Source organism: Giraffa tippelskirchi, chromosome 2 (assembly GCF_054371585.1).
Source record: "Giraffa tippelskirchi isolate mGirTip1 chromosome 2, T2T-mGirTip1v1.2.pri, whole genome shotgun sequence".
In the NCBI taxonomy this organism is placed as follows: Eukaryota; Metazoa; Chordata; class Mammalia; order Artiodactyla; family Giraffidae; genus Giraffa; species Giraffa tippelskirchi.
This window is the reverse complement of record NC_137276.1, coordinates 110,185,446-110,207,892: the sequence shown is the minus strand read 5'-3', so window position 1 is coordinate 110,207,892 and position 22,447 is coordinate 110,185,446. Positions and strand designations below refer to the sequence as shown.

General features: G+C 39.4%; 1 protein-coding gene across 50 annotated transcripts in view; it reads right to left on the bottom strand.

Moving 5' to 3' along the window:
- Positions 1 to 22,447, bottom strand: part of PCBP3 (poly(rC) binding protein 3) — a 221,450-nt gene that overhangs the window by 138,889 nt on the left and 60,114 nt on the right. For 28 of the 50 annotated variants that reach the window (XR_014078046.1, XR_014078045.1, XR_014078048.1 and 25 more), the window contains exon 2: positions 620 to 656. The exons of the other annotated variants lie outside the window; for them this stretch is intronic. The gene's annotated coding sequence lies outside the window, so the exon portion shown is untranslated. The remainder of the gene's footprint in view (positions 1 to 619; positions 657 to 22,447) is intronic. 50 annotated transcript variants of the gene reach the window in all.

The following is a 22,447-nucleotide window of genomic DNA, read 5'->3' as shown; positions in this document are numbered from 1 at the left end:
AACAGAAGGACAGCACTGTCCCACAGGGCAGGGCGAGGGGCTCGGAGGAGCAGAACCAGCACAGAGCAGCTGCCAGCATGACCACAGCAGCCTTCCCAACAAGGCCACTGAAAACTTTTAGAAAAATGAAGGCATCTAAGGGATAAATCTAAAAGGAATCCTTTCAAGGTAGTTTTGCAAAACTGGAGTCACAGCCACAAAGAGGTGTCCTTGGGGCCTGGACATGACACCATGACAGCCGCAGAGCACACTTGTCACTGCTGGAACCTGGGATGAAGGCACTGTCTGCTCAGCCCAGGCTAACAACTGGTTCTCAGGCCCCTGCTGGACAGTGTAGTCAGGGTGACTCTGAAGAAGAAGGTTTTTAGGAAAGGAGGAAACTACCTCTTTTTACATACTGGTTCTCCAGAAACCAGACGGAAATGACACACACCACTGACAGGGCGTCGCACCTGACCTGTGTTGGGGCCCTCGTGTGACTTGAGGCCAGGCCACAAGGAGAGTCAGCAAGACACATGGCTTCATATGCAAGCAAGACTTCACAACTCAACTGATATGGAAAGAATCACTCAATTTAAAGACATACCTCTCCAAAGGCATCACAAGAAGTGCTACTTACATGGAACCATGTGAAGAGCTTCCCTCTGTAGGCAGCCCTGTAAACAGGTTAAAAAAATTATTATAACTGGAAATCATGGTAGAAAATAACCCAAAGAATGCTCTGTCGTCTTAGATATCAAACTTTATCAAATGAAATAAATGCTTTAAAAGCATTTAAAAGCCATGAGTCAGTTATTTAGAAGGCCAAAGATAGTCTCCAAGAAAAAGAATTCCGTGAAAGATGGTTGGATTCTAAACTGAGTCTGGAACTTGAAAGACACCAGTAAGCACTCAGAGCGTGGTCTCCCCTGAACCCTGGCCCACAGTCCTAACCCTGGTGGAAGTCTGGGTGGCACTGACTCCTACAGCCCTTGAGGTCTGTGGGGAGCAGCAAGGAGAAGAGCACAGTGAGGTGCAGACAGGACCCCCCACCCCAATGCCCACCCACATGGTTTCAGCTCCAAGTTGAAGAATGCTGTGCCTGGACAGCAGAACCTTGGAGCCCGGCCCATGCAGACTTCACAGCAGGTAAACAGCTCTGCCTGGGCCTCCTCTGGGCAGCCCTGAAGCGTCCATCCAGGGAGGACTGCAGGCCAGGGGAACTCAGGAGACATCCACTTCCAGCATGACAGAGAGGAGGAACCAGGTGGACTCTCCAGCCTCAAACAATGAAGAAACACACAGAAGACATGAGACAAAGGTGCTCAGCAGTGGGACAACAGGCAGCACAGAACAAGGAGCCTAAGGGGGAAACACATGGGATGCATGCTGGCTGCGCAGCCGACAGTCAGGGAGGTTTCGAGGCCATGGTGCCAGAAGGGGGACCCAGGCAGAGTCAGGGGAGTCTTGAGGTGAGGAAACAACTGAGGTTCAAGGAGGCGACAGCAGCGAGAACCAGCAGGGTGGAAGACCAGAAAGGAGAGAGCTAAGACATGCTCTGGAGACCAATGGGGGTGCACCTGACTGTTCACCAGGACACTGGTCAACCCGTGTGACTGAGGCCAGGGAACACGCGACAGCAAGAAGCAGGACAAAGTGTCGCCATCACTGGCGCAGCCTCAGGAGTGGACCTCACTCCCACCAACTGGGCCAGGGAACCTTCGACATGGGGACTACTGGGCCAGGCATTTGGGAGAGCACAGACAACTAGGTTCTGCCTGACAGTGCTCAATAGCAAGCCACCAAAGGGGCTAAACTTTCCAAGCAACAAGTCCATTTCAAGAGGAAAATCTAAAGTAATTAAAAGAATGCATAACCCAACAACATACAATCATGATGTCTTTTGTTCATTTAAAAAATACCAGGGATGCAAAGAGGCATGAGAATATATCTCATATGGAGGATAGTTGATCAATAAGAAAAGGAACCAGAAATTACCCAGGAAATAATTAGCACATGCAGTCCCTAAAACGGCTACTATAAACACATTGTACGTGTTCAAGAAGATAGAGGAAAGCATAGCGTGTAGGAGAGACATGAAAAGCATTTTTAAAAAGACCAAAATTAAACATATAGAGATAAAAAATACATCTGAAATGAAAAATACACTAGATGGCATTAACATCACATTAGACACTAGGAAGGGAAAGATTAGCCAGTGAGCAGACAAAACAGTCTGTGAAGACAGAAATGATCTAAAATGAAACACGGGGAAAGATTCCCTCTTCCCTAAAAACACAGAAATATTTGTGTATTGGAACACTCGGGACAGTGGTGGAGAACAGGATGGGACAAAATGTATTTTAAAAATATGACATTTTTTTTCAAAAATTGATGAAAATTATGAATCCATAAATTCAAGGTCAACAATCCCCAAGCAGAAGACAACATGAAGGAAATAAAATCAAGGTGTATCATAATTGACTTACCCAAAGAGAAAATCTTCAAAGCAACCAGAGGAAAAAAAACGTATGTACAGAGGAACAAATACAGACATGGTGGACAAGGACTTCCCAGAAACAATGCAAGCCAGAAGTCAATGAAATAACATCTCAAAGTAATGAAGGAAAAAGCTATCAACATGAAAAACTATAAATAGTGAAAATAACTTTCAAATACAAAAGCAAAATGAAGATTTTTTCCCAATAAACAAAAGCTAAAATAATTCATCACCGACACTTCTGAACTACAAGTAATATTAAAGTAAGTTCATCATACAAAAGAAAAATTACATCAGATGAAAATCTAGATCTACACAAAGAAATGCAAAGCACTGGGAATAAAATTAATGAATAAATATAAAAGACTTTCTTCTTAATTTATATGATTGTTTTAAAAGATAATGGACTATATAAAGCAAAAATAATGACAATGTATTGTGTGGTTTAGAGCAGTGTAGAAGTAAAATGTCATGACACAGTAACATAAAGGTCAGGAGAAGTGAGATGGAAGTATATTGCTGTTGGGTTTTATACTATAAGTGAACTAGTATATTATTTGAAGACAGACAGTGATAAGCTAAGGATATACACAATGAATCCCAAAGAAACTAATAAAAACAAAGTAGTGATATAGCTAATAAACTAGTAAAGGTGACACAATTCATCATAAATAGTACTTGACACAAAATAAGTCAAAAAAAGAGGACAAGAGGACCTAATAGCACATGGGACCAATAGAAAACCAATAGCAAAATTATAAATTTAAGTTCAATCATATCAATAGTCATATTAAGTATGTGCTAAGTTGTTTCAGCCGTGTCCAATTCTTTGTGACCCTATGGACTGTAGCCCACCAGGCTCCTTTGTCCATGGGATTCTCCAGGCAAGAATACTGGAGTGGGTTGCCGTGACCTCCTCCAGGGTATCTTCCTGACCCAAGGATTGAACCTGCATCTGTTACATCTCCTGCACTGGCAGGCGGGTTCTTTACCACTAGCGCTACCTGGGAAGTCCCTTGTTATGTATAAATGGTCTAAAACAACCTAGTTAGAATACAGAAATTTTTAAGATTGGATAAAAAAAACAGGACCTCACTACAATATTTATAAGAAACCCACTTTAAAAATAAATATACAAATAGATTAAAATAAAAAGGATGGAAAAAGATGTACCACTCTAACCCTAATCAAAAGGAAGTTGGAATGGCTATATTAACATCAGAAAAATGAGGTTTCAGTGCAAAGAATATTATCAGAAGTAAAAAAAAAAAAAAAGGCATTACATAATAATACAGGGATCAAAACAACCAGACAGAAGATTAGTAAAAGATACAGAAACAACAACACTATCAAACAAGCCCAATATCACATAACTGGTATTTATAGAGCACTCCATGCAGTAACAACCCAATATACATCCAAGTATTGGGGAGGACCTAGAGAAACAAGCACCTTCATATATCACTGGTGAGAATGTAAAATTGTGCAGCCTATATGGAAAACAGTTTACCAGTTCCTCAAAAAGCAAAACACAGAATTATCATATGACTTGGCCATTCTATTCTTAGGTATATATCCAAAAGAACTAAAAGAGAGAATCAAACAGACACTTGTTCAAAGCATCGTTATTCACAGTAGCCAAAATGTGGAAACAACCCAAATGCCCATCAACAAATGAATAAACTAATATTAATATGTCCAAACAATGGAATATTCTGTGACCATAAAAAGCAGTGAAGTGCTGATACATGCTACAACTCAGATGAACTTTGAAAACATTATGCTCAGTCAAAGAGGTCACATACTGTATAATTCCATTTACATGAAATACCCAGAATAGGTAAATCCACAGAGATAGAAAGAGGATTAGCAGTTTCCAGGTTATGGGGAACAAGGAATATGGAGAGTAATTATTTAATGGGGATAGGGTGTTCCTCTGGGGTGATAAAAAAGTCTCAGACTTTGAAAAGTCTAAAACTGAGTGGTGGTTGCTCAGTACTGCTGAATTCACTGAACTGTACACTTTCTAATGATTAATTATGCATTACATGAATTTCACTTCAGTAGAAAGAAAATAAATATAATAAGGGAATGTGAGAAACTACTGCATGTCAATAAATTTAACAGCTTAAATGGAATTCTTAGAAAAATAAAGCTATCAAAACTGACTCAAGAAAGATCAGATAACTCTATAAGTATTCAAATTAAAAATCTTCCTACCAATAAAAGAGCCAATCCAGATGGCTTCAATGGAAGAAATACTCAAGGAATAAATAATAGCAATTTCTTACTAACTTGTCCTGAAGATGGAACGTAAGAAACCACTAGACAAATCCTTTTGTCAGGCAAGAGTTAACTTGATACCAAAACCAAAAAAAAGACACTATAAGTAAACCAATATTCCTCATATATATAGATGCAAAACTCTTACATTTAGCATATGTAATCATACAATATAAAAAATATATCACAACAAAGTGGATTTCTATCTAGAAAAACAACTGATTCTATACCAAAAAAAAACACACAAAAACCAAAAAAAACCAATGTACAGGCAACCTCATTTTATTGTGCTTCACTTTACTGTTCTTCAGATACTGTTTTTTTTTTTTTAACAAATTGAAAGTTTGTGCAACCCTGCATTAAGTAAGTCTATCAGTGACATTTTTTCCGATAGTGTTGGCTCACTTCATGTGTCTGTGTCACATTTTGGTAATTCATGCAATATTTCAAACCCTCCACCAATACAAAGATTACCACTTGCTGAAGGTTCAGATGATGATTAACATTTTTGAGCAATAAAATATTTTCAAATTAAGGGGTACATTGTTTTTTAGACATAATGCTATTGCACACATAATAGACTAGAGCATAGTGTAAACATTAAGTAAGCTGAAGCTCCAGTATTTTGGTCATCTGATGTGAACAGCTCACTCACTGGAAAAGTCCCTGATGCTGGGAAAGACTGAAGGCAGAAGGAGAAGGGGACATCAGAGGATGAGATGGCTGGATGGCATCACTGATGCAATGGACATGAGCTTGGGCAAACTTTGGGAGGTGGTGAGGAACAGGGAGGCCTGGCATGCTGCAGTCCACGGGGTCACAAAGAGTCGGAAATGACTGGGCAACTGAACAAGAACAACATACTGTAAGCATAACATATATGCACAGGGAAACAAAAAAAATTCATGTGACTTTTTATTTCAATATTCACTTTATTGCTGTGGTCTGAAATCAAACTCATAGTATCTCGGAGGTATGCCTGAAATTATTTACGGACCATATAAACAGAAAAAAAGAAAAACTATACAAGGACTTCAAAGATGCAGAAAAAGCGTTTGACAAAATTCAATACCACTCATGAAAAAAAATATTTGGAATAAGAGCAAACTTGGAATAAGAGCAAATTTGGAATAAGAGCACTTTATGAACCTGATAAAGGACCTCCAGTAAAAACCTACACATAACATCACACATATGGGCAAAAGACTAAACACTTTCCTCTAAGATCAAGGACAAAGCAAGAACATCCCCTCTCAACACTTCTATCCAACAGGATGTCAACTGCACCAAACTCATCTATCAATTCAATGTGATTTCAAAGTGAGAGCAGGCTAAACAGGCAGATAAGGTCATCTGGTATTCCCATCTCTTGAAGAATTTTCCAGTTTGTTACGATCCACACAGTCAAAAGCTTTAGCGTAGTCAATGAAGCAGAAGTAGATGTTTTTCTGAAATTCCCTTGCTTTCACTATGATCAAACAGATGTTGGCAATTTGATCTCTGGGTCCTCTGCCTTTTCTAAATCCAGTGTATACATCTGGAAGTTCTCAGTTCATGTACTGTTGAAGCCTCGCTTGGTGAATTTTGAGCATTACTTTGCTAGCGTGTGAGATGAGTGCAATTGTGTGGTAGTTTGAACATTCTTTGGCATTGCCCTTCTTTGGGACTGGAATGAAAACTGACCTTTTCCAGTCCTATGGATATAAAATTAATTCAAAAATATGTCATAGACTTAGATATAATAGCCATAATATAAAGCTTCCAAAGGAAAGAATAAGAGAAATAAGAATAAAAACAGACCTCCAGTTTTACAAAGAATTCATGAGTATGATATAAAAAACATGATGTCTTTTATAAAAAGAAAAAACTGATAAGTGGGATGTCATGAAAATGTTAAACCTTTGATTTTCAAAATACACATAAAAAGGAGAAGTCAAGCTACAAATAGGAGAAAATATTTGTAAAACATGTACTCCATTAGGGACTGTACCCAGAATATATAAAGAACTCTCAAACTCAATAAGAAAACAACTTAATTTTTTAAATGGGCAAAATATTTGATCTATTCCTTCACCAGATAAAGTATGTGGATGGCAAATAAGGACTCAGAAAGATGGGCTGGTGAGAAAAGAAGAAAGCACACCAGCCAGACCAGCCAGAACACAGAACAGGAGTGGAGCATGCGTGCAGGTCACGTGGAGACACTTTTCCAAATCCTGAATGCCAAAGTGAAAGAAGTAGAAACAGAGACCAACCTCCCAGAGGGAGACAGTGCACCAGGGTCAGGCAGCCCAGGTTGGATTAAGAGTTCCCAGCAGCTTGCGAAACACAGAACGGGGAAGCACGGGACTCTGGGGAGGTGAGCAGGGTAGGCACATAGCAGAGGCCTGGGGCAAGAGCACTGCATTCAGGCAGCTCTGGCCACAGTTTCCTCCCCAGGAGGACTACACTCACTGCCCCAAGTGAGCCCACCCCGTCTATAGCCACAAATACTCTTTCTCCATGATGATGACTCTAGTAATGCTGGTGGTTTCACAGTGGGACACTCTTGGAACTGCAGATCCTAGGAATCTGCTCATGGTTCCTATTTTTGCTAAATGGGAACTCACACCAAGAGAGATCTCAATAAAGGAAGAGGAGCAAATGCCACTGCTTTTACCCAAAACTAAATCAGCCATAGCAAAGATATGACTTCTAGTGGACTGAATTCTCCCAGTTTGGGGGATGGAGTGTCTCCTTAACTCACCCCCTCCAACAGAGCACATTCAGAGCCCTGCAGTGCCAACATGAAGATGGGGTAACTAGAGTTTAAAAGAGCTTCTAGGGGGAGGACGGGCAAGGATGACTCAGCTCCATTTCTATCATAGAATCCACCAGTGCAATTACTGTGTCCAAGTAATTACACTCCTGGTGATGGTCTCAGCAGAAAAGAGAAGGAGGTGGCAGGGGGTTGAACTTCTTTACTCCTCCACCTCAAAAAATAGCATCTTGAGGCCAATGCATGTTGGTGACATAATCACCAAGGAACCAGAAGCCAAGACCCCAAAATGCTGATCTCTAGCCCAGCATTGTCCTGCATGCCACTCCAGGCACACTCCCTTGCCTGGGAGAGCAGGTTTTTAACTTGTCCAGATATCCTTGATTGCAACTGTCCTCTGCTTAGAAGGTCAGTATTATGCTCACAGCACCCACTCATATCCTGAGATGAGATAATTTTTGTTTTATTTTCCTATTTATGAAAGATCACACTCAATGTATGTGAATATAGATGTGCACGCCCACATTTCAGTCTTTTTAAGTTATGTTGATGGACTTCACTCACTACTAACAAGCAAGAATTTATAAAAGGATTTTGTTTCAATCTCAGCATATGGACTTATTAAATTAAAATTTTAAACGACAATTTTTACTATTTCACTTTTCTGAGTGGGTCACTCTCACTACAAGAATCAGACCCAAGAAATCTGCCTGGCCTCTCACCAAGGTATTGAAGTTGCCTAAAACACATCTACTAGACTTTCTAGACAACAGTTCCCCAAATATAAGCACTTCCATCAGTGGTTGAGAGTGAGTCCTGCAGGCCCCTGCCCTGGGCCTCCCGGGAGAGCACGTGCCAGGCGACAGCAAGTCCTGGTAGGGACAGAGGCCGTGCGCTCAGCCCTGCTCTTCACAACAACAGCTGCAGATCCTTGCAGGACACATGCTTGCTCTCTGTGTGGAAAACTCAGGAAGTGCAGAAAAGCACAAGAAATACAGTGGGTTGGCCAAAAGGTTCGTTCGTGTTTTTCCATAACATCCTGAATGAACCTTTGGCCAACCCAATATTTAAAAGCATCTCCAATTCCCAAACAAAAGCAATGACAGCAGTAGAGACTATTTTCTTCTGGTAGTTTCTCATTGTAACACTCACGTGTTTTTAAATGAGACAGAATATATATGCTTTGAGAACAATATAATACATCTGTGTCTGTAATATTTGCAGAAAATGTTCACAACAGCTTGTTATAGCTTTTAAACTGTTTATTGAGGGGCTTCCCTAGTGGCTCAGCAGTAAGAATCCTCTTGTTAATGCATGAAACGTGGGTTCAGTCCCTGCATCTGGAAGATCCCCTGGAGAAGGAAATGGCAATTCACTCCAGTATTCTTGCCTATGAAATCCCATGGACATAGGATCCTGGCACACTGCAGTTCATGGGGTCACAAAAGAGTTGGACATGACTGAGTGACTAAACAACAACAGCTATTTATTGAAATTCAAAGAAACATGTCTCTGAAAATCAAACATCTATTATTTGAAATTACTTGTATTGCTTGTATGCCTAGAACAATGCTTCTGTGTATCAAAGATCAGGCTAATTTTCACATAATTCTTCTCTAATTTAAAAAAAAAAAAAAAGGACTTCCCTGGTGGTCCAGTGTCCCCAATGCAGGGGACATGGGTTGGATCCCTGGCTGGGGAACTAAGATCCCATATGCCATGGGGAAACTAAGCCTCATGCCACAACTAGAGAGCCTGCACACTGCAATGAAGACCTAGGACAGCCAAAAACAACAGGGCAATATATATATATATATATATATATATATATTTATTTATTTATTTATTTATTTATTTATTTATTTATATATAGTTTCTCCTATGAGTATAAAAGCAACGTATGTTCACTTCAGAAAATTTAGAAAATTCAGAAATGTATGAAAACAGGTTTTAGCAATGATCCCAGTTCTCAGAAACAGACAATATAACTCTTTGGTTGTACCTCCTCGAGGCCTTTAAAATACACATACACATACACCTTTATTTTTTGTCAAATATGCTGTTTTTACCTGTGTTTTGACTTCATATTCTGGGCTCATTTTTCCATGTTATGAATCATTCCTATAAACATTAATTGCTGCCTAATAGTCTATTGTGTGTATAAGTCCAATAACTGATTTACTAAATCATCTATTATTGGGCATTTGGGCTGCTTCCAATTGTTATTTATGTAAATTAATGATATAATGAACATCCTCTGTACATAAATGTAATGCTTATCTGATTGTTGAAGATAAGTTCTTAAGAGCAGAATTTTAAGCCAAGTGCCTGATGGTTTTAAAGCTTGTGATACACAAGAACAAAGAGTTTTCCAGAAACTTGTCACCTTCAGTCACTTTCTGAGACACAAAACAGTGACGTCTCAGAGTCTGATCTCTGTGATTCCTTGCCAAAACTCCTTTGTATAAACCTTCTCAACATATATGCCAGCAAGAGGGTCAGAGAATGAGGTGCATGCATTTATCCACTAATATGGAGGCCTGGCACCTTTTCATGTTTGTTGGTATCTGTGCTCTTTTTGTAAACCACCTGCTCAAAAATCACCAGCAAAGCAACTAGATGAGAGTCAATGAAATCCGTGAGAATTATAAAAAGGACACACAACTAATTTATGACCAAAGATTCAACAAATTTAAGTAAATCTATTGTAGAAAATATGAAATTCATGTGTTTTAATATTAGAATTAAACATTTTTAATAACCTAGTAATAAATGAATTAAATTGGGATGGAATCAGTGTGAACTCAGGGGTACCACAAATACCCATGTGCAGCTCCAGAGTCAAGATTTTAGCCTCTAACACTACTTTTCACAAAAGGAAAAAACGTCCTTTCCTGTTTCTTTTTGTTTCTATGACTGAGGCAGGAGGTAGCAGAGAGCCTGAAATTGACGAGTTGACTCAAGGAAAAAAATACAAAATCTGAATAGAGATAGACATAGATGAAGACATAGATGATATAGTATATAGAGATATATCTATCTCATCAATAGAGATAGATATAGATAATATCTATCTCTGAATAAAGATAGATATAGATGATATACTATACTATAGATATACTATACTATACACTATAGTGTATACTATATACTATATCTGCTGCTGCTGCTGCTGCTAAGTCGCTTCAGTCGTGTCCGACTCTGTGCGACCCCATAGACGGCAGCCCACCAGGCTCCCCCATCGCTGGGATTCTCCAGGCAAGAACACTGGAGTGGGTTGCCATTTCCTTCTCCAGTGCATGAAAGTGAAAAGGGAAAGTGAAGTCGCTCAGTCATGTCTGACTCTTAGCAACCCCATGGACTGCAGCCTACCAGGCTCCTCCATCTGTGGGATTCTCCAGGCAAGAGTACTGGAGTGGGGTGCCATTGCCTTCTCCGCCATATACTATATCATCTCTATCTATATATATAGATGATATACAGACATTTCAATGGAAGAATCTAGAAGAGAGACGTTTACAGCGATGCAAATTTACCCCAAGAAGCAAGAAAAAGCTGAAATAAACAACCTGACCTTATACCTAAAAGAAGTAGAAAAAGAACACATATAATTCAAAACTATTAGAAGGAAAGAAATAATAAAGCTTGGGGCAGACATAAATGAAGTAGAGATTAAAAAAAAAAAGAAAAGATGAATGATAAATGAAACTAAGAGCTGGTGCTTTGAAAAGGTAAACATAATTGATAAACCTTTAGACAGACTCATCAAGGAAAAAAAAAGAGAAGAGCCCAAATATGTAAGATCAGAAATGAAATTAGAGAAGTTACAACTAACACCACAGGAATACAAAAGATCACAAGAGACTGCTATGGTAAACTAAGTGCCAATAAAATCGAAAACCTGGAAGAAATGGACAAATTCCTAGAAATGTATGATCTCCCACGGCTGAACCATGAAGAAGTAAAAAATATGAACAGATCAATTACCAGTAATGAAATTGAATCAGTAATTTAAAAAAACTCTCAACAAAAAAAAGTCTGGGCTAGTCAGCTTCACAGGTGAGTTTACCAAACATTTAGAGAAGAGTTAATATCTATCCTTCTCAAACGATTCCAAAAAAACTGCAAATGGAGGAATACTTCCAAACTCATTCAGTGAGGCCATTATCACCCTGATACCAAAACCAGAAAAATATATCACCAGAAAAAGAAAATCACAGGCCAATATCATTGATGAACACAGATAAAAAATCCTCAACAAAATACTAGCAAACCAAATTCAATAATGCATTAAATGGATCATACACCACAATCAAGTGGTATGATACACCCCAGGGATGGAAAGATGGATTAATATCCACAACCAATTAATGTGATACACCACATTACTAAATTGAAGAATAAGAATCACATGATCATCTCAATAGATGCAGGAAAAGCTTTTGACAAATCTCAATATCCAATTATGATTAAAGCTCTCTACAAAGTGGATAGAGAGGGAACACCTCAAAATAATAAACGTCATATATGACAAACCCACAACTAGCATCATATTTAACAATGAAAAGCTGAAAGCATTTCCTCTAAGAGTAGGAACAAGACAAGATTCCCATTCTCATCACTTTTATTCAACATAGCATTGGAAGTCCTAGTCACAGTAATCAGACAAGAAAAAGAAATCAAAGGAATTTGAATTGGATTGGAATGGTGAGTGCTGAAGAACTGATCCTTTCGAACTGTGCTTTGGCATTAGTTTGAACATAGTTTGAACATGCTTTGGCATTGCCCTTCTTTGGGATTGGAGTAAAAACTGACCTTTTCCAGTCCTGTGGCCACTGCTGAGTTTTCCAAATTTGCTGGTATATTGAGTACAGCACTTTCACAGCATCATCTTTGAGGATTTGAAATAGCTCAGTTGGAATTCCATCACCTCCACTAGCTTTGTTTGTAGTGATGCTTCCTAATGCCCACTTGACTTCACATCCAGGATGTCTGGCTCCAGGTGAGTGATCACACCATTGTGGTTATCTGGATCATGAAGATCTTTTTTGTACAGTTCTTCCATGCATTCTTGCCACCTCTTCTTAATATCTTTTGCTTCTGTAGTTTCATACCATTTCTGTCCTTTATTGAGCCCATCTTTGCATGAAATGTTCCCTTGGTATCTCTAATTTTCTTGAAGAGATCTCTAGTCTTTCCCATCCTGTTGTTTCCCTCTATTTCTTTGCATTGATCACTGAGGAAGGCTTTCTTTTCTCTCCTTGCTATTCTTTGGAACTCTGCATTCAAGTGGGTATATCTTCCCTTTTCTCCTTTGACTTTTGCTTCTCTTCTTTTCTCACCTATTTGTAAGTCCTCCTCAGACAACCATTTTCCCTTTTTGCATTTCTTTTTCTTGTGGATGGTCTTGATGGTCCTGTGCAATGTCACAAACCTCCATCCATAGTTCTTCAGGCACTCTGTCTACCGATCTCATCACTTGAATCTATTTGTCACTCTACAATCATAAGGGATTTGATTTATGTCACACCTGAATGACCTAGTGATTTTCCCTACTTTCTTCAGTTTAAGTCTGAATTTGGCAATAAGGAGTTCATGATCTGAGACACAGCTCCTGGTCTTGTTTTTGCTGACTGTATAGAGCTTCTCCATCTTTGACTGCAAAGAATATAATCAATCTGACAGCAACCAATAACCAGCAATATAATCAATCTGACCAACCTAGACAGCATATTAAAAAGCAGAGAAATTACTTTACTGACAAAGGTCAGTATAGTCAAATGATGGTTTTTCCAGTAGTCATGTATGGATGTGAGAGTTGGACCATAAAGAAAGCTGAGTGCCAAAGATTTGATGCTTTTGAACTGTGATGTTGGAGAAGACTCTTGAGAGTCCCTTGGACTGCAAAGAGATCAAACTAGTCAATCATAAAGGCAATCAGTCCTGAATATTCACTGGAAGGACTGATGCTGAAGCTGAAGCTTCAATACTTTGGCCACTTGATGCAAAGAACTGACTCATTGAAAAAGACCCTAATGCTGGGAAAGTTTGAAGGCAGAAGGAGAAGGGGATGACAGAGGACAAGATGGTTGGATGGCATCACTGACTCGACAGACATGAGTTTGAGCAAGCTCCAGGAGTTGATAATGGACAGGGAAGCCTGGTGTGTTGCAGTGCATGGGGTTGCAAAGAGTCGAACATGACTGAGCAACTGAACTGAACTGAACCATATGATTCAACAATTCCACTTCTGGGCATTATCTAAAGAAAACAAAACCACTAATTAGAAAAGATATATGCATTCCATGTTCACTACAGTATTATTTACAACAGACAAGATACGGAAGAAGCCTAAGTGTACACCAATAGATGAATGAATAAAGAAGATGTGGTATATAAATACAAAGGAAGGGACTTCCCCAGTGGTCCAGTGGCTAAGACTCAATGCTCCCAATGCAGAGGTCCAGGTTCAACCCCTGGTTGGGGAATTAGACCCCACATGCCACAATTAAAGATCCTACATCTACTATTGAAGATTGAAGATCCTATGTGCTGCAACTAAGACCTGGCATAGCCAAATAAATAAATAAAAATAAATATATAGTTGAAAATAACATATATTTTAAAAATAAAATAAATAAATGGAATATTATTTGTGACAGCACTGACAGACCTAGAGAGGATTAAGTAAAAAAAGTCAGATAGAAAAAGACAAATATAGTATGATTTCATTTATATGTGGAATCTCAAAAAACAAAATGATTAAACAAACAGAAACAAAATCATAGATATAGAGAACAAACAGGTGGTTGCCAGAAGGGAGGAAAGAAAGGGAAGGAGAGAAATAAGTAAGAAAGATTAAGCAGAACAAACCTCCAGTTGCAAAACAAATGAGTCACAGATACAAAATGTACAGTCTGTGGAGTATAGTCAATAATTATGTCTATCTTTGTATGGTAACATATCATAACTAGATTTATGGTGATCATTTTGAAATATACAGAAATATAGAATCACTATATTGTGTAACAGAAACTAACATAGTACTGGAGGTCAATTATATTTCAAAAACAAACAAAAGCAGAGAAAAAGAAATCAGATTTGTGATTACTGGAGGCAGGGGTTTGGGAGGGAGAACTGCATGAAGGGAGTCAAAAGATATGAACTTCGAATTATGAGATAAATAAGTACGAGGGGTACAATGTCCAACAGGATAAAAATAACACTGATGTACGTTATATGTGAAAGTTGTTAAAAGATTAAATCCTAAAAGTTCTAATCACAAGGAAAAAATTTTTTTTATTTTTTTCAATTTTGCATCTATATGACATGATAGATGCTCACTAAACATACTGTGATAATCATTTCATGATTAAGTCAAATCATTATGCTGGATACCTTAACTTGCACAGAGGTGTATGTAAATTTTGTCTGAATAAAACTGGAAGAAAAATAAACAAAAAATGTAATAAAATAAAAAAATACAAAAATTGCAAATCACACACAAAAAAGAAAATAAATTAGACTTGATCAAAACTGAAAAGTTTTGTGCCTCAAAGGAAGCTATAAATAAAGAAAGGGAGAATACAAGCTAGAAAATGGGAGAAAACTTCTATGAATCTGATAAGCATCCTGAATACATAAAGAATTACAATTCAGCAATAAAAAAGACAACTCAATTAAACAACGGGCAAAAGATTCGAATATACATTTCCCCAGAGAATCTATATAAATGGCCAATAAGCAAGTGAAAAGATTTGAAACATCATTAGTCATTAGGGTATATATATGTGCTCAGTCACTCAGTCATTTCTGACTCTTTTTGACCCCATGGACTGTAACCCACCAGGCTCCTCTGTCCATGGGATGTTTTCAGGTAAGAATACTGGACTGGGTTGCCATTTTCCTCCTTCAGAGGAGCTTCCTGACCCAGGGACTGAACCTGTGTCTTCTGTGTCTCCTGCATTGCAGGCAGATTCTCGTACTGCTGAGCCATCAGGGAAGCCATAGTCATTAGGCTAATGCAAATCAAAACTCAAATGATAGGCCACGTCATACCCACCAGAATGGCTATAATCAAAAAGACTGACAATAACAAGTGTTAGTGAGGATATGCAGAAATTAGAACCCTCATATAATATTGGCAGGAAATATTTTTCCTGCCATTTTGGAAAACACTCTGGCAGTCTGTCAAAAAGTTAAATATATTGTTGCCCCTTGACTCAGCAATTTCACTCCTATATACTTAAGAGAATGAAAAATATACATTCATACAAAAACCTGTACATCAAGCTCACAACAGCATTAATCACAATAGCTAAAAAACAGAAACAACCCAACGATCCATTAATGGATGAAAGGATAAACAAAATGCTATATTCATAGGATGGAATATAATTCAGCCATAAAAAGGAATAAAGTACTAATATATGCTACAACATAGATGAACCTTGAAAACATTATGTTAAGTGAAAAAGTCTATGTACCACATCCTATATGATTCCATTTATATGAAACGTCCAGAATGGGCAAATCCATAGAGATAGAAAGTAGATTAATGGTGGGGAGGGACTGGAGAAGGGGAGAATGGGAGGTGACTGCTAATGGGTATAAGGTATCTTTCTGGGTTGTAGAATATGTTCTGGAATTAGATGGTGATAGCTGTGATAGATACACAGCTCTGTAAATATGCCAAAAACCACTCAATGCTGTACTCTAATCAAGCAAATTTTATGGTATGTGAATTATATCTCAAATAAAAAAATAAACATAGTAGACATCTATGTACTTACAATGAAGAATAAAGAGTTGTCAACATTTTGCTTTATTTGCTTCAGATCTCTATTTAAAATGCTTTCAGATGCCACTGAAGCCTTACACCCTACTGATAACCGCTCCTTCTCTATAGGAAAGTAATGACATAATCTAAACACATCATTCACAGTCAGGTGTTTATACCTCTATTGGCTGTGTAAATATGCAAAAACAAAGATACCATACAGCACCCATACTTTTATAACTTGGTTTTTCACAGTCAGCATTGTTACTGAGATTTATGCATCTTGATATGCAGAGATCTAATTCATTCTTTTTAACGTAGAATAATTTTTGACAGTGTGAAGAAGACAAATCTTTGTATTCACTTATTGAGGCTAATTGGGTAGTTTCTAGTGTTTTGTTACTACAAACACTGTAGGACCATGTCCTCAGGTACTAGTGGGACATTCTAGAACAAATGCTGAAAATGGCATTGTTAACTTCACTAATGTAACCAAATCAGTTTCCAAAGTGGTTATACCAACCTGTACTCTTAATAGCAAGGTGTAAGAGTTCCCATTTACCCACACCTCACCGATACTTATTAACTGGCGTCATGCTTATAAATCTGATGAGTAGAAGTGGTCTCTCACTGTTTTCATTCACATTTCATGTTAATAGAAAAATCACAGTTTTCATACATTTATAACCTTTATGACTTCCTCATTTGGGATTTTTTTATAGCCTTTATCCACTGTAGGCTTATTCTTTCTATATCTTTGATGTCAATTGTTTTCAAGTTATATGACTTTCAAATGTATCTGCCTGTCTGTAGTCTGTCTTTTAATTCTATAACTATCTTCCGCCACACAGATGACTTTTCTACTTCATATAGACAAATAAACCAGTCTTTTTTTCCTTACAGTTGATGCCTGGTTTAAGAAATTCATCTTCAACCAGATGTCAAAGACAGTCTTCTGTCTTCTGTAAATTTCAGTTTTGCTTTTCACACTCAGGATTTGATTCCATCTAGAATTCAGTCTCATATATGAAGCATTAGGTATGGATCTAATTATAATCTTTACCATAGGAGTAGAAGATTATCCCAGCAGTATTGACTAAAAGATCCCTCCTCTGCCCATGGACTTGTAATGTAACCTTGTAAAGTATGAATTCCTTTGTGCATGGGGTATGGGGGAGTATGGATGTGGTTGGGTGTGGGAATATCTGAGTGTGTGAGTATGTGGGTATGTGTAGGTAGGTGGGTCAATGTGGGTGCATGTGAGTGTGTATGGGGGCTATATGGCTATGTGTGATATGAGGGTGTGTGAATATGTTCCCTACTCTGTTGCACTGGCATATTTGTCTGTCCCTGGTCTAATAATGCAGATATCAAATATTACACTTTTATAATCAGCTTTAACATTCGAATGGGTAAGTCCCTCTTATTTTTCTACAAAAGTAATTAGTATTTTGATCCCTGACTCTTCTACCTGGATTTTAGAATCAGTACTTCCAAACCCATGAGAAAGCCTGTCAGGATTTGATTTTGCAGTTAACTGACAAATGTCATTTTAAAATACTGATTATTCACACTATTAACAAGACTCTGAGGCTGGGAAAGATTGAAGGCAGGAGGAGAAGGGGACAACCGAGGATGAGATGGTTGGATGGCATCACTGACTCAATGGACATGAGTCTGAGCAAGCTCCAGGAGTTAGTGATGGACAGGGAGGCCTGGCATGCTGCAGTCCATGGGATTGCAAAGAGTCGGACACAACTGAGTGACTGAACAACAACAACAAGATACAGTTAATATTGTTTATTTATGCCTACTATTTTCATTTTTTGATTAATCCTATCAAAGATTTGAAAATTTGATTTTCTTGACAAAGGCCCAGCTTTTATTTTACTACTCATACTTTTCTTTGTCTTACAAATTTCTGTTCTTACTCCTGTAATTTCCTTCCTTCTACTTTCTTCTGCTCTCCTACCTTAAGGCAAACATTTACTTGATCAATTTGAGTCTTTATTTTTTTCAAGCACTTAACTCTCAAGACATACACTTCCCTCTAAGTAGTGCTGGTCCCACAAGCCTTAGTTTATATCACTGGAGTCAGCCATTCTAAATACTCCCATTGTCACTTCCACTTTAACTTGAAAGATTTTTAATGGTTCTTAAATGGCTACCCACTCCAGTATTCTTGCCTGGAGACTCCATGGACAAGGGACCCCAGCAGGACATGGGACAAGGAACCCTGCAGTCCGTGGGGTCGCAGAGTCGGACACAACTAAGCGACTAACACAAATGCCAAATACATAAACTTGCCTTCTTCACACTTTTATAACTGAGCTCTGACTTAGCTTCATTTGGTCAGAGAATATACCTTGAAAAGATGTGAGATTTACATTGTGACTGAATACAAGGTCAGATTTTGAAACTGCTTGGTTTCATTTAGAACTTACGCATTCCCTGATGGGTGCATTTTTTTTTATATGACAAAGAGATAGAGTTGTTCAAATCTTGAACACTTTTACTCATGTGTATATTGGATCTATAATTCCTGAGAAAGCAACATTAACGCAGCCCATATGATGGTAGATTTATCAATTTCACCTTATAAACCAGCCAATTTTCCTATATAATCTGCTTTAGTTATTATGAATATATAAATTCAGAATCAATCTGTCTTTATCACGACTATTTTCTTTTATCATCATAAACTACATCTTATATTAAAAAGCCTTCTATCTTTACATGTGTTCATCTGACACTAACAGACGACCCCAGTTTTAAGTGCCTAGTACATTTTCTTTATATAAATTATCAAACTCTCTCTTGGATGATATTATTAAAAGCATTTGAATGGATTTGGTATTGTGTCATTCAAATCCAGTCTTAAGAGCCACGTGTCATCATCAGCTTGCTGGGCACCCTGAAACACAGGATTTCCCAGAGGACTAGATGCAGGTTTGAGATAAGAAGTGATGTCAGGAAGGCTCCAAAGCCTCGGCTTCATCAAATCAGACATGAGGGCTGCAATGGAAGCTCAAGAGTTCAGCTCTGGACCTGCGAAGTCTGAGATGCTCATGAGCCTTGCGAGTGGAGACGTCAAAGAGGTAGACAAACAGTCCAAGGCGATGGGGAAACCCCAGTGGGAGTTGTCAAACAGAGAGTGGGTAAGACCCCGAAGGAGTGAGGGAAGTTGGGGCACCCGCAGCCACACTGGAGAGACATAGGAGTGAGGGCAGAATGCTCTCCACTGGCTGTGGAGGCCACCAGCCCTCCAGGGGAAAAACAAAGAACGGGAAATGTGAAACATCTATATCCTCCCAACCACAAACTGAGACACACTGCAAACGAGTTAGAGTTTAACATATGGCTCTGGGCATGCCCCACTGGCAGCTGTCCTGGCAAAAGCCCCTGTCCCCAAGCCAACCAGGAGCACTCAACAGGCAAAGGAAGAAAAGAGAAATCTGGGCAGAGCTGGGGCAGCAGGCTTGGGAGGAGTGACCCTTGGGAAGAGTGACCGAAGCAGATAAAGAATCAGCTGGTGAGGAAAGGCATCCGCACTTATCTCACTGTAGTCATCCATGTGACTACAGGGCACGTAGGAGAGCTGGAGCTGAACTGGCTTGAGGGCTTCTGCTGCCCCTGGCCAGGTCCGTGTGGATCAGAAGTCACACAGCCGTCCATCTTTAGAGTCATCCTCACTGCCACTGTCGTCTCTGAGCCCACCAGCTAAGTGATGCATACCCTCAGCCCGCGGGCCCCCCGTGAGAGAGCAGGATGGCAACAGCCAAGAATGGTTCTGCTGTACTGGGCTCCAGGGAGGTGGCGTGGGGGCCGGGCAGGGGGCACAGCCAGAGGAGCCCACTGTGTGGGGGAGAGGCCATGCGGCGCCCTCATGAGAGGAGAGGATGTGGGGGCACAGCAGCCATGACGTAAGGCAGTCTCCCTGCCCGGCTGAGGTAACAAGCAGTGAGCCGTGGTGTTCAGGACAGGCTGCTCCCTTCTGGGCAGGCCGGGAGAGTTGCGTGGAAGGATGAGAGCGCTCTGCCAGGCCCGAGGGCAACACTGACACACAGAGTTCAGAGGGCAGTCCCAACAGATGGGAAGCAAGAACAAGGTCAGGGCTCTGCCCAGTTTGGCTGGAACACAGACGAAGTGAAGGGGTGAAGTGGGGTTTCCGCTGGAAGCACAGGCTGCAGCCAAAGCCAGAGGCCCCAGGTGTGTGGAGCAGGAGCTCACGAGCCTGGGTTTTTCCTGAAAGATTCAGGATGCCAAGGACAACTTCTGATCAGAAATCAGGAGTTTCAGTTTCCAGACATCTGGAATTATGTTACCATTGGAGTGATTTCCTAAAGTCCAGATCATACATCCATCCCCAGACTCCATGCAGACGTCTGGAATTATATTACCATCGGAGTAATTATAATAGATTTGTCCCCAAACCCCACACAGTGCCAGAAGACGGCCTATGTATTTCGCTGCAAAGGCACCAATATTTCAATATAAATGATACAGAAGCAACTCTCCCTAAAATGGATCCTCATAATCAATATATGAGTGTAGATTCTGAAAGTAGCTCAAGCTAGAAAGATGCTGACCACAAACCAACATTCACACTGTCAGTAGAAGACGTGGAAACAGCTTGCTTGGAAAAGAAAGAGTTCACAGTTGTCCTGCTTATCCACAGTGGCTATGTTCCAAGACCCCCGGGGATGCCTGAAATTATGAGAGGAGTGAGCCCTTTGTATACTATGCTTTTTCCTAAAAACACAAACCTATGATCAAATTTAAGTGATAGTTTAGGCACAGTAAGAGATTAATAATATCTAATAGCTTCTCCAGTAATTTTTATATTTTTTCAGCCCAAACCTAGTCCTGAATCTGTGTACCCAACCCTATGTGCAGTAAGTGGCTGGGGTCACTCATTTCGGGGTCTCCCTTGCTGAAGACTTCTTAAAAATCATGCTTTCTGTCCCAACACATTGCCAACAATCGGAACACACCTTCTGTTTTTGTCTTTCCCCCAACTTGGTGCTTTTTCCATGTTAACCTAAGCACTTATCACACACCATGGCCGTAACTTTTGCAGTTTGCGGTGCGACAGCAAAACTAGCACAAATTTCTTTTTCCTTCTTCACCATTTCACACAGAGAAGATTCCTTTTTACCATAGACCCTAGCAACCTCAACATACAATTTTTTCTTTCCTTATTAAGATCACAATTTTCACCTTTTCACTTAAAGGAAACACTTGACAGCTTCTCATTGGCATATCTGAATTGCCAGCATCACTACTCTACAGTCTGGGGCCAGTATTAAGTCAAATAAGGGTAACTTGACCACAAGCACTGCAATACTGTGACAGCCGTCTGATCACAGAGAGGACTGCTAAGTGACTGAAGGGCAGGACACACTGGCAAAGGGGTGATCCATGGCCCAGGCAGGACAGGGCAGGACAGTGCAAGATTTCATCATGTGCCTCAGATTCATGAAAAGATGAACTGTTTATTTTTGGACCTCAGGTAAATGAAACTGTGAAAAGCAAAACTGCACATAGTGGAGGCTACTGTATTTGCAAGCAGCAAAAGAGAGTCAGTCTTCAAGATTGACTCACGAAATGAAAAACAGAGCAAAACCAGAAATTTGGGGAATTTAGGAAATTGCAAATCAAAAGAATGAGATACAACTATACACCTTTTAGGATTATTAAAGCCTAAAAAATCCTGACACTACCAAATGCTGGCAAGGAAGCAGTAAAGCAGGAGGTCACTCTCATTCATTCCTAGAGGGACTAAACACAGTCTTACGATGTGATCTAGCAACTGTGCTCCCTGGTATTTGTCCAAATGAACTGAAAACTTCATGCCCAAAAAAACCTGCACACAAAGGTTTATAGAAGTTTCATTCATAACCAGCAAAAGCTAGAAGCAACAGAAACATCTTTCAATAGGTAAACAGATAAACAAGTCACAGTATGTTAGTATAATGGAATATTATTCAACAATAAAAAAGAAACGACCTATCAAACCACACATACACACAAAATAAATGAATCTTTAAATACACACTGCTAAGTGAAAAAGGTTTGTCTGAATAAGCTACATACTGTATGATTCTAACTATATAACATTCTGGAAAAGACACACTTGCAGAGATGG